Below are 12,760 nucleotides of genomic sequence, written 5' to 3'. Positions count from 1 at the left end.
CTTGGGTTCAATCCCCGGTACAAAAAAAAAAAAAAAAAACTTGAGGGACAGGTTTCGCTAAGACAAACTGATTTAATCCTTCTCTACACTGTAGAGAAAATGTCAAGCCTGTTTTATCTGTTTCCTTTCTGGCCTGCTGTTCTGCTGATGAGAAGACAATCTTTCCTGATCTTTTTCTACTACTTTGTGCTTTCCTTTACGAAGTTATGAAGCTTAAAGAATGAATTCTAAACTGTACCAACATTTTTCTTCTACCCAACAGCTAAGTGAAAGCCTGTAGAAAAGGAGTCTTTGCTAGTACTGAAAGCAAGGAAATCTTCTTAGATAAGGACTATGTATCCCATCCCTGAATCTGATGAGACATTGAAATTTTGCCTGCCCAGGAGAACACATAAAAGCTACGCCCTCGCTTGGTGTTCTGGGCAATAGTCTTCCTTAGGAGACTGCGTCCTGAGACCTGTGGAAAGAACTGGCTTCTGGGTAAAACCAGAAGGAACTAACCAAAGGCCCTAACATACATTTAGCCTAAGGGAAAATTTCCAAACTTCTCTCTCCCCTCCTAGGTCTGGTTCTCATTATTTATGTGTGCAGGAGAGAAAATGCTTTAATAATAAGTTGTGGAATTTGAAAGTTTTGCTGTAAACTTTTAACATGCTATGTAATGATTTTTGCTTGGACTTTTGTTCATCTTTCATAGAATTTTAACAAACTGTGATTACTCTGCCAGCTAGTTAAACACTCTTAGAGTGATTTCCACTCTTAAAGCAGAGGACAGATGTCGTCAGCACCTTCTGGTGAATTTGCATTGGAGCTAATGGCCAGTGGAAAGTTGACCAGGAAGCCGCATCTTTACAGAGACAGAACGCTGGTTTTGTGGAACATTAGAACCTGAGGGAGGAATTGAGGAGTAATGGCCAGAGACACTCTCACTGGAAACTGAGTCCTGACAGCCTGGCTTGAGTAACCAGAAGAAAAATTTCCACTTGTCTGTCACACTCTTCTCTCTTTTCTATTAAGTTAGAAACCCCAATTTTTCTCCAACCTGTCAGAGAGATAACTTTAGAACCACCTCTGTTAGGCCACTCCTCCCCCCAGAAATCAGGCTGAGGCAACTTGCAACATCTGTCTGCTTTCATAGAGGAAAACAGCTATCAGAAAAATGATTCACATTTGTACTTTACATATGCTAAGAGGAAGAAAGAGATTTTAGTCAGCCTTATTCCTTCATGTGGGCATAAAAGACTAATAAATATGCCATTATTAATATGTGAATTGTGATTGCTAGGTGATGGGTATAAATTTAACCTGTGAGCTTCAGAGATATAAAAATTTTAAAATGGACTTTAAAAAGTGTAGCTCATTGCTAGGAAAAGTAGCCTATGTGATTAGGTAGATATTACAACTCTCTCGGAGACTTCTTTGCCCTCTTGCCTTTGGAAGGATGAGAACTAGGCCTTTAAACTATTTTAAATCATCAACTATTCAGTAGGAAAAAAATGAAACCCTTCTGCCTTCTGAAGTTATTTACAAAGGGCCCATTGTGGAATCCTTCAAGTCAATTGTTGCTTCTGTTTATCTCTAGAAGTGATCTTCTTTGCAAACTGAGATGTGCTCCGACTTGGATTTTTTGCTATTTGTCCTCCTCCAAAGAACTAGAAAACAATGTGTTAGTGCTAAGTGATGCTTTCTTCTTTAAACATGACTACTACAGCTAAAGTCAATTATAATTTATGCTTATAAAAACACCTAGTTCAGTAAGTACATGAGCTCCTAGGGAAAATGAAATTGAAAACCAGTATAAGAGTGGATAGATAGGCTGGTTGGATCTTATCATCTGGTCTCTCCCCAAATAGCATCCACCTGCTCTAGAATGGAATCAACTCAAGGGATGCCATGAGGATATAGAAATCAAATAGAAGTAAAGAGATGCCAGTACCTTCCTTTTGCATTTCAGAAATGGAAAACTCAGTGTCAAAATCTCTTCCTTCTTTAGAATGTATTCTTAAGCATGGGAAGATGTTCGACCCTTACACATTGAAAACAAGCCATTTGATATTTTTCTGCACCTGCGCATGACCCACCTACTCCCTAGAGCCAGAGTGGAACACAGAGGGAAGTATTAATTATGAAGATATTTTACAACTATAGTCACAGTGTAAAAAAGAGAGAAAATTGTCTAAAGTGGTTAATGTTCAGACTTTCTTTGCATGGTGAAATACTCTTTATTTATGTTCAAAATGTAAATGTGAGCTACAAGAAAACTAGAGTCATCTGAAACATCTACTATCTTAATGTTGTCTCTTAAGCATTCACTACCCCTGAGGCTGCTCTTTCTTGACTTTTAGAACTGAGCATAGGTTTCCAAGACAGCCTGAATCAAAGCTTTGCCCACTATTACGGAGTCTACTTGCCCTTTGGGTCCTAATTGTGTGATTCAAATCAGTCATAGTCAAAGCCTTGTGGGGTTTTATCTATCCGTAGTTGAGTTTGTTGAAGATCTTCGAGGACAGTACCCCTTGCAGGAAGTAAATGGGGAATTTAGAAATACCTGAGTTCACGAATTTTCTCTCAGCGGTCTAAAAAAATCAAGCTAGAGCTAGAAAAGTTTTCAGATGACCCTGATAAGTCCATTGTCATCTTTAGAGGACTTACTCCGAACTGAGAGCTAGACTGGAAAGATTAATATTATCTTAAATTAAACATTGACTTCTAATGATAGACAAATAGCATTACAAGCTTTCATTGCTTTGGGGGTGAATATCATATTGTTAATTTTAGAATACCAAAAGATAAGGCAACAACCAGGTTCTACTGGATCCCAAGCAATCCCTATATAAGACCACTAGTGGCCTAACAACCAGATGGAAGATTAGACTAGAAGACATCTCCAGACATGTACTCTTGAAGGTCTGGGAAGGGTGAGAACTAAGCCCTTAAACTATTTTAAATCATCGACTATTCAATAGGAAAAAAATGAAACCCCTTTACCTTCTTAGGTTGTTTACAAAGGGCATTGATAAAATGTATATCCCTGTTTCCTGGCTTGAGAGAAATACAGATTATCCTTAAAGACAAGTTTATTATACAGTCAACCTCTGCTATTAGAAAAAATCTACAGATGGTTTTGCTCCAGATAAGCCCCTTGATATTTTAGTGAGAATTGACTTCTCAGTATTTTATAAATGTGATGAGGAGGAGGCCAAGGAAAGAAAACAAAGAAACCGGGGAAAAGCAGCTGGCTTTATTGCAGACTTGAAAAAAATAGACTGTAAATCTAACTCTTGAGGCTCCAAGAAGAGCTCAGTGACTAAAAACTCAGTGCTCTGCTGCCGCAAATGACACCACCTTAAAAAGAACTGCAATGAAGGGGCTGGGGATTTAGCTCAGCGATATAAGCGGGCAGTTGTGAGTTCGATCCCCGGTACCAATAAAAAGGAAAAAGACAAAAAAAAAAAAAAAAAAAAAACCTGCAATGAGAAGCCTCCTAGGCCATGCCCTAGTTACAGATGTGACCACTGGAAGCTGGACTGCCCTCTGAGGTGGAGGTCCCAGAGGTTACATTCATCTTACCAGCTGGTCCAGCAGGAATGAAGGACCCTGGGTCACTCTCCCTTCTCCCTCTGGTTGGACTGTTATCTCCATAGAGGAGTCCTGCGTAGTCATGAGTACAGAAGAAACCAGCCTGTTACTGGACATTGGTGTGTGTCTCACAGTCCTTTTTTTCGGCTTTGGCTTCCTTCCAGCCATCATAGCTCAGTGAAAAGAGTCACTGGAAGAGGTATCTCACCATTTCTCACAGCCTTTAGGCTGCAGTTGGGATGGCTTTCTTTTTATTTATTATTATTATGCTTGAAAGTCCAGTTCCCCTCTTGAGGAGAGATTGTTTATCTTTTTAAAATACCACAATATATATACACAACCAGGTCAGATTCTCTGCTTCCCCTTTGTGGAGACAGAAATAAATCTTGAAGTACGGGCAACTAAAGGTAAAATAGGGCATTAAGAGCTGCCCCAGCACAGTTATACCTCAAAGATCCTGTTATTTTTACTCACCAGAGACAATATCCTTTAAGACTGGCAGTTAACAGAGAATTCTTGCCTATGATTGATAACCTAAGGATACAAGCTTTACTTAATCCCTGTAATAATACTCTGATCTTGGAGTTCAAAAAATCTAATGGGGAGTAGAACTTGGCACAGCACCTTAGATTGACAAATGAAGCAGCATTGCCAATCCACCCAGTGGCACCTAACCTGTAGTCTTCTTTTTTAGATCCTCAAAGATGCCAGTTTATTTTCAGCATTAGATTTTAAAAACACCTTCTTTTGAATTCCTTTACACACAGATCCCCAGTTTCTTTTTGTCTTTGAAAATTCTCATGACCAGGCCTCCAAACTGATGTGAATTTTGCTTCCTCAAGGATTCAGAGGCAGTATCATCTTTTTGGGCAAGTACTTTCATGACTCAGTGTGTTTTGAATTTTCCCAGGTCACAGTTATAATATGTAGATGATATATACTGTTATGTGCCCCCTCAGAAGAGATCTCTAGCCAAGGTAAATGTGTTCTGCTGATTTTCCTGGTAGACAGGGTTACAAGATTTTTAAATGTAAAGTACAACTTTGTAATCTTGAGGCAAAAGATTTGAGTCTTATCATATCCAAGGGAAACTGAAGTCTGGGAAAAGAAATAATTAAACTAATTCATTCCTTCCTATACCCCAAGACTCTAAAACAGCTAAGAGGATTCTTAGGAATTACAGGCTTTTGTTGCCTTTGGGTATCAGGATATGGTGAAATTGCATGATCTCTACCATTTCATAAAAGAAGCCCAAAAGATACATACCCGTATTTTAACCTAGGAACCTGACTTTCAAACTGTATTCCAGAAGATTAAGCAAATGCTTTTAAATGCCTCCACCCTGAGCCTATTGACAGGACACTGTTTCAGTTTGCATATTGATGAAAGGTGGGGCATAGCTTTGGGAGTGCTTGCACAAGACCCAGGACCTGTTCAACAGCCTACAGAGTCTCTGAGTCATGAATTAGACTTTGTAATAAAGGGATGGCCTGCATGCTTTAGATCTGCATGTGGCTGCAGTAACTGTCTTAGTGCCAGAGGTATCCAAGCTGACTTGAAGCAAAGATCTCATTGTATATACCCCTTACAATGTGACAGGACTTCTTTATTCCAAAGGGAGCCTGTGGCTATCAGATAATCAACTTCTTATATACCAGGATCTACTTCTAGAAGGACCAGTCATTCAAATAAAGACATGTTTCTCCTTAAACCCTGCCACATTTCTACCAGAAGAGGAGGAAATTAAAGCTTCAGATATGACCTCACACAGGTAAATCTCCATACATGCACAGCCAGAGAAGATTTGTTAAATGTTTCCCTTGCTGATTTGACCCTCTTCTGTGATGGCAGTTCCTTCATGGAAGATAGGACAATAAAGGCAGGATATATATCAAGAAAGAACATTACATCAGACTCTCAAAAGTTCCTCACTTGCACCTGGATATAGCCCTCAGTTAGCAGAGCTCATAGCTCTGATCAGGGCCTTAAACACAGCAAAGAAAAAAAGTCAACATTTATCCTGAGTCAAGATATGTTTTTCTATTATTGCATGCCCTCACAACCATGTGGAAAGAAAGTATATGACAGCTAATGGATCTCCCATAAAGTATAATAAAAAATAGATGATCTTTTATTATCTGTCTATATATCCTCTGAAGTAGCAATAATTCACTGTGGAGAATACCACAAGGGAATTGATGAGTATCTCAAAGTAATCAGTTGGCTGAGGCAGTATTTTGAGGCCCCTCCTCTCTTCAGGTCCCCTGATCTGGTAAGGGTTCCTTGATCATACTTGGCCCAAATATTCTCAGTCAAAAATCAAATGGACTCTCTGCCATGGCTGTCAATTCCTCCCATTCAGATGGTTACAGTCAGATGATGATAAATCATTCCTTCCTAATACTAGTCAATGGAAAATGATTAAATCTTTCCACCAAATCTTTCACTTGGGGAGAGATGATGGCCTCAAAGTTATTGGGAAAGGACTTTCTCATATAATACAACAGATAATTAAGACATATGAGCTCTGTCAAAAGAGCAATACAATTAACAGGATAATAGTTACTCCAGGTACACAGAGACATAGTAAATATCCCAAAGAAGATTGGTATCTCAATTTTACTCTTATGCCGAGAAGTAAGGGTAAATATTTTCACAAACTGGATTGAGACTTTTCCTTGTAGAACATAGAATGCACAAGAAGTGGTAAAGGTTTTGGTCTTGGAAATTATCCCCAGATTCAGACTTCCTAAGAGCTTATAGGGTGATAATGGCCCTTCTTTTAAAGCAACAGTCACACAAGGTATCTCTCAGGTGCTGGGCATTCTGTATCTCCATTGTGCATGGAGGCTTCAGTAAACTAGAAAGGTAGAAAAAAATGAATGAGACCCTAAAAAGATATCTTCAAAAAATGGTTCAGGAGACCCACAATGGCCTCACTTACTAACTGCCTTCATCTCCTATCAAAGATATATGCCCCAAATCCTAGGTCTCATTCCATTTGAAAGTCTTTATGGATGACTTTTTCATACTAATGGTTTTACTTCAATAGAGAAACAGATGCCTTATTGAAAGATTTCAACTCACTGACTCAATTCCAACAGACTCGTCAACAGCTAACAGAAGGTTAGCATAAAGCAAAGAGAAATTCCATGTTCCATCCTGGAGATTTAGTGCTAGTAAAGACTCCCTCCCCATCATCTTCCCTAGGACCAAGTTGGGAAGGACCATACATTATAATCCTGTCAACTCCATTAACTGTCAGGGTAGTGGGTCTTGCCTCCTGGACACATCATACCTGACTCAAACCTTGGTAATCATAGACTGTTGCTGAATGTGGGAAACCATCCAAATACTCCTTTAAACCCCTGTAACACTTAAGTTTCCTGTTCTAGAGCAAAATAAAGACTAGCAGTCTGAGAGAAGAACATGGAAGCTGATCATACAGGGTATGTGTTTATTTAGCAGACAAAAGAGAAGAGGTAGATGACATAGAGTGCAAAGACAAAGCGGGCAAAAAGCAGTCTGACATACTCCTGACAGATTTGGTAGAGCTTAGGTAGGTGGGAGTTCAAGTGAATGCCCAGAATAACTAAGGAGAACAGAAGACGCTGGATGGTGATGTAAAGGTAAAGTGATAATTCTTTCCACACAGAGCCATTGCAACAGGGCAGTGCTGGTATAAGAGGAAGCAATGTCAAGGGCGGGGTTTCTAAACTAAACATCACAGGCTGGACAGAAAGTCGGGGAGGGAGTCTCACACTTGGACACCATCCTAAGTAATCCTGAATGGTTTGGCCTATCCCTGGTGAGAGAGAAGGATCAGATCTCTCAGGGTAGTGAAGTGGTAGAGTGTTTGCATTTCTCAGGGATGAAATAGTTGTAAACCAGATAAAGAAAACCTGAGAAAAAGTCAGTGGCTGAGGAAGGCTTGAGATATGTCCCCATGGCCTCTTAAGCAATTAGCTTTTATGTCCTTGGCAGCTGCTGAATTCCAAAGACAATTCCAGGAGTTTTGATTTGGAACCAGTGTCTTATGAAGACACCTTGAGTAGTGCAGGGCCTCAGAGAATAAGTAACTTGGGTGGGTGTTAATGGCAGTGGAGTACAAGATTAGTTATTCCCATCCTTAAATACCTGCAGAGTTAGTGGGAAGCAGACCACTGTCAGTCAGTATCACCTTCTTTTGTATTGATTCTTGGGCTAAACCCAGGGCCAGTAAATAGAAGTTGCAAGGAGATAGACCTTAACTACAGAATTTAATCTGTTTGACGATGTTTGAAGGTGAAACCAGTTGCCTTTGGAAGTAGCGAGCACTGTGTCATGGGGGGAATTCAAGAACACGTTAAATGGCCACTAGTAGAGAAAATGGATGCTATTGATGAACTTTATAGTCCCTTTCATCCTGAAATTTTATGCATTATTTTAATGATAATCAGTTATGATGTAGAGCTGACCTGCTGTATTTGGGGTCATGATGTTTTAGAAGAAAATATGTACACATTTTGCACTTCTTTCTAATTTGGAAATGAGACTCAGGAGCTCTCTGCAAAGGAAATAGGATGAGAGTATGTTAGAGGCACAGGAGGGTAACTTAGTTTATGGCTCCCCAGAAAGAGTTAAACCATAAACCCAGCTTCTGAAAACCAGGAACCACTAGATAGAATGTGGGAGCCTAAAATTCGCAAGTCAGGCAGCTGAGTGATAGAACTAATTTCAAAGAATAAAGGTAGCAGGAAAATAAGACAATTGGAAAATAATAAAGGCTTTGCAAAGACCCCAGGTGGCTAGAACATCTGGAAAAGCCAAGAAGGTGTAACTACCAACTGATATGAGAGTCCTTTGTGGCAGCAGGCTCGCCTGCCCCAGCCCTCCTCACTTCCTGCTGGCACACATTTAGAAGTGCAGGTGGAGACTCACTCTCTGCTGAGTCAGCCTCCATCACCCTCAGTGTGGACACATCCATCATCTGCTCACTCCCTTTTGGTACAAATGGAATGCCAGAACAGATATGAGTGCAGGGACTCTCTCACCCATCATACAGAATGGAAAGCTGAGGCTAGAGAGTGGATACAGCTTAAAGCACAATGGGGCAAGATTGAGCCATACAGGACTCAAGTCATTTTCTCCCATAAATTAACATAAAAAGAAGTTCATAGTGAAAACATTACAGCTTGTGCCTCTACTTTAGAAGACATTGCTTTTGGGGATTCATGTTAAAAAATGTCTCAAACTCAATAACTAGTTTTTGAAGGAAAGAGATTTCTCCTGTCCCTTATGCAAAATGTTGCCTGTTCATTGGCAGGGCGAGATTTGGGGATACATTTAAGAATGGTAAAAATCTGTGTTCTATCCTGTTTACACACAGACCTGAGGACCAGCAGCCTTTGAATGGACCCTGTCTATCCAAAGTTGAAAGGGAGAAGTCCCAAAACAATGTCTCAGCAGGAGGGAATGAGTGTGGCAAGTTTCTGAGCCCTGGAGTGTCTCTGTAAAACACTAGAGAAGGCTTGTTCATTTAGTCTTAGGCATTTTGGTGCAGATTTTTAGAATCAGAAAATGCCCCCACACTGTCCCTGTGTGATGGGTTTCAGACTGTCATGACCCCCACTCTCTGTTTTCTCACCAATCTTTCTCTTCTTTTCCTCCCCCTCATCTCTCCCAGCCCCTCCGAAACCTGCTGACCAGAGCCCTGCTCCACACTCTGCCCAGTGCCCGTGTAGTCAATCAGACTCCTTACAGTACAAACTAGATCATGCTGCATAGCTGTAAAGCCCTCAGTGGCTTTCTCACTGCATTCAAGGGAAAAGCCATGATCTCACGGTGGCCAAACTGTACCTTAAAATCAGGCCACCGCTGCCTCTGAATTTTATGTTGTGCCCCTCTTGCTCACCCCTGTGCAGGGAATGGCCCTGCATGCAGCTCTGTCTCCCTGTGGGCCAGTCAGAACTTTCCATGGTGCCATCTTGGGGCCTCAGTGGATCCTTCCTGGTTCCCTGAAGGGCTGAATCCTTATCTTTTTGTCTCTCAATTGGAAGACCCGAAGATATCCTTGAGAAGCTGGCCAATGGCCTCTCCAAGACTTTCCAAATCTAACTATTCATTCTGACATATTTTTTGGAGAGCTTTTCAATTGTCAGTATATACCTATGTTATTTATTTGTTTCTAGACTTTTTTCCCTGCTTGGGTTGAAAGAGGGACTTCCCCAACCCTGTTCATTTGTTTACTGTCATAGTCCTAGCACATAAGGCGATTCCTGATACATAGCAGTGATTCAGGAAAATACTTGAAAGGAAGAGGGAAGGAGGAAAGGAATGACAGAAGAGAAGAAGGAAAAGAGAAAATAAAAGCAATGCAGGGAGAGAGGAAGCTTTCTTGTTTATTTGTCAGTTTTTTGCAGTGCTGGTAGTTGAACCCAAGGACTTGTGCCTGCTAGGCAAGCAGTCAGGCAGTTAGATACATCTTATCCCTTTTTATATTTTATTTTGAGACAGAGTTTTGCTAAGTTTTCTTAACTGGACTAGAGCTTATGATTCTTGTCTCAGCCTCCTGAGCAGCTGGGATTCTAGGCATGTGCTACCAGGTCCAATGGACTGGAATCATTTACACATTCTAGTTGATCTTTATCCAGAAGAGTGACACTTATGAAGCTTATCTATGAGCTTTAAGGCATTAGAAGGGCATTATCTAGGAGCAGGGGGAGAACAGTTGGAAGCCCCATATTTCATATGGCCCTAATAAGTGGCCAGCCAAGCTGCTCAGGGGAAACACACAGAATTCAAGGGAGCCCTCGGGAGGCTGCAGTGGGGATGGAATGGAGACAAGAGATCTGAGCCCTCACAGGTGCACAACTCATCCTGTTCTAGAGACATCTGAGCAAACACCTACCATTACATGAGCTATACTAGGCATAGAAATGTCCTCCAATAAAGCAGACTCGGTGAAAGAGCTGGTCTGGTGCATGTTTGGAGCACCTCAGAGACAAAAAGAGTTCTTTGGGGACAGAACTCAAGTCTTTCCAAAGTCTGCAAATGCAGGGTTTCTGCTTCAGGAGCTGGCCAGAAGTTGACATTCTGTGCATTGCTGTGTGATGATGCATAATAGCATGGGGGAAAGGGACACTTGCTGCAAGGAAGTGAAATGGCACTGACCTTTGGTATTCCAGAGGCCAGAATTTAGGTGAGTGGACACAAGCTACTCAGATGCTGCTGGTCAGCAAGCAGCAGGTAACTCTCTGCTCCTCAGGAAGCTGTGCAGGTGGCCTGCTTGGGGACATGAGCAGGCGTGGGTATTAGGAAGGGGATAGGGGATGATGGTTGGGGTGCCTGGCAAACCTCAGGTTCTTTGCACTCAGATGAGGTGCATTTTCTGCTGATGCCCAAGTGGACTCTCAGAAGCAATCAGGAGGGTGTTTGGCTCATCAGGGAAAAGTCAATCCCTGGGGCTTTTACTTATAACTTTGTTTGCAGATAGCAAGCCTTTTCCCCTAGCTCCTCATCCCAAGCCTTTCTGCCTGTAACAATCACATTATTTAATTTAGACGAGTGAAGTTACCTTAGATCAATTATACTTATTTTTCCTGTGTAATTTCCAATGCTTAATATCTCCATTCGGGCCCCGCCTGGGGGACAGGTTGTCTAGCAGAGTCCTAAACGATTTCAGCCTTTAATTTAATTGTACTTTGACCATAGCCTGGGCAGCGAGCATAATTCTTTTATCTGTAAGATGTCTCATTAGCAATAATCTAATAGCACACATTAAAATATAGGTCATTGAGGTGGGCTGCCTAGTGGGAGACTTGTCATAACTTTGAAGGCTACACAGCTGCCTTGGTGGGACTGGGTCACCAAAGACAGCATAGTCCCAAATGCAAGCTTCATTCTAAAATAATTGTTTCAACAATTTACTTTCTGTAGTTCAAGATTACGAATTACTTTTGGCTAGGAAATCGAGCTGATATCTGTGGCTGTGGGATAAGATGAGGTGGAGGAAGATGTGTCTTGCCAATATGAGCTAATAGGAAAGATCTTTGGCCTCAGGCATCGGAGACTGGAGCCTCTTCCCAGCTGTGCCGGGAACACAGTGACCTGGTGCACAGTTCTTACTTTTTCTGGCCTTAGTTTGCACACCTGTGAAAGGGGAGAGCCATGAGGTTCAGTGCAGTATTTCCCAAATTTTGGCACTCTCTGCTTAACTTGTCCTGGTATGCACTTGCTGTTGTCAATTAAATAGACTCCTTCTTGATTAAATGCACCTGTTTTAAAAAGGAAACTCAGTCAACATGCAAAACTCTCAAGAACATTTGCAGAAAGATTCATGCATAATGATAACCTTTGCACAAACTGGAAACACACAGAAATAGTGCTTTCTCTTGTTAAGATTGGCAAAAAGTGTGTGCCATCAGAGCTCAAGAGAGTGGCTACCTTTGGGTAGGAGGGGAAAGATGTTGACTAGGAGGAGACACAGGGGGAATTTTGGTAGGTTGGTAAGTTTTTTGGATGGCCTACGTGTCATTACAGGGATGTATTTACTATGTAGCCACAATTAGTTCATTTTTCTGTGTATTGAGACTTATACACTATACTGGTTAGCTGTCCTGATGCTGGGACAAAATACTTGACACAACTTAAAGGAAGAGAGATTTAATTTGGCTCGTGTTTTCAGGTGATTCAGTTCTTGGTTATTTGTCTCTGAGACAGGAACACTGTGGTGGAAGGTTGTGGTGGAGTAAACTTCTTAGTTCAGGCAGCTCCAAAGAGTAGCACCAGGGAGGAAGGGGTGATGAACCAGGCATGTTACCCAAAGCCACGTCCACAACCCATTAAACACTCAGAATGTGTTCTACTAATCCTCTGTGTGGCTCCCAGGATAGTCAACAGTCAATTTTAACCATCACACACACACTAATACTTTATGAATACATAATTTAAGGGTATATATCTAATATATATCTATGTATACATATGTTATGTATTTAATATGAATTTATATTACATATTTAAAATATGCTAATACACTGCTTTCTCTTCAGATCGTATAAATCTTTCGCCTTTTTAAAATATGCTATTAGGTCGTGATTTTGATCCCCGGTACTGATAAAAATGAAAATATGCTATTAGGTATATATATCATATATAATGTTGATTATTCTTAAGAATAATGTCATATATATTAATTTAT

This window comes from Cavia porcellus, unplaced genomic scaffold (genome assembly GCF_034190915.1).
Source record: "Cavia porcellus strain 051 isolate PalLab524CR breed Dunkin Hartley unplaced genomic scaffold, mCavPor4.1 scaffold_4, whole genome shotgun sequence".
Classification (NCBI taxonomy): Eukaryota; Metazoa; Chordata; class Mammalia; order Rodentia; family Caviidae; genus Cavia; species Cavia porcellus.
The sequence above is the reverse complement of the archived record's forward strand: the minus strand, read 5'-3'. Positions refer to the sequence as shown.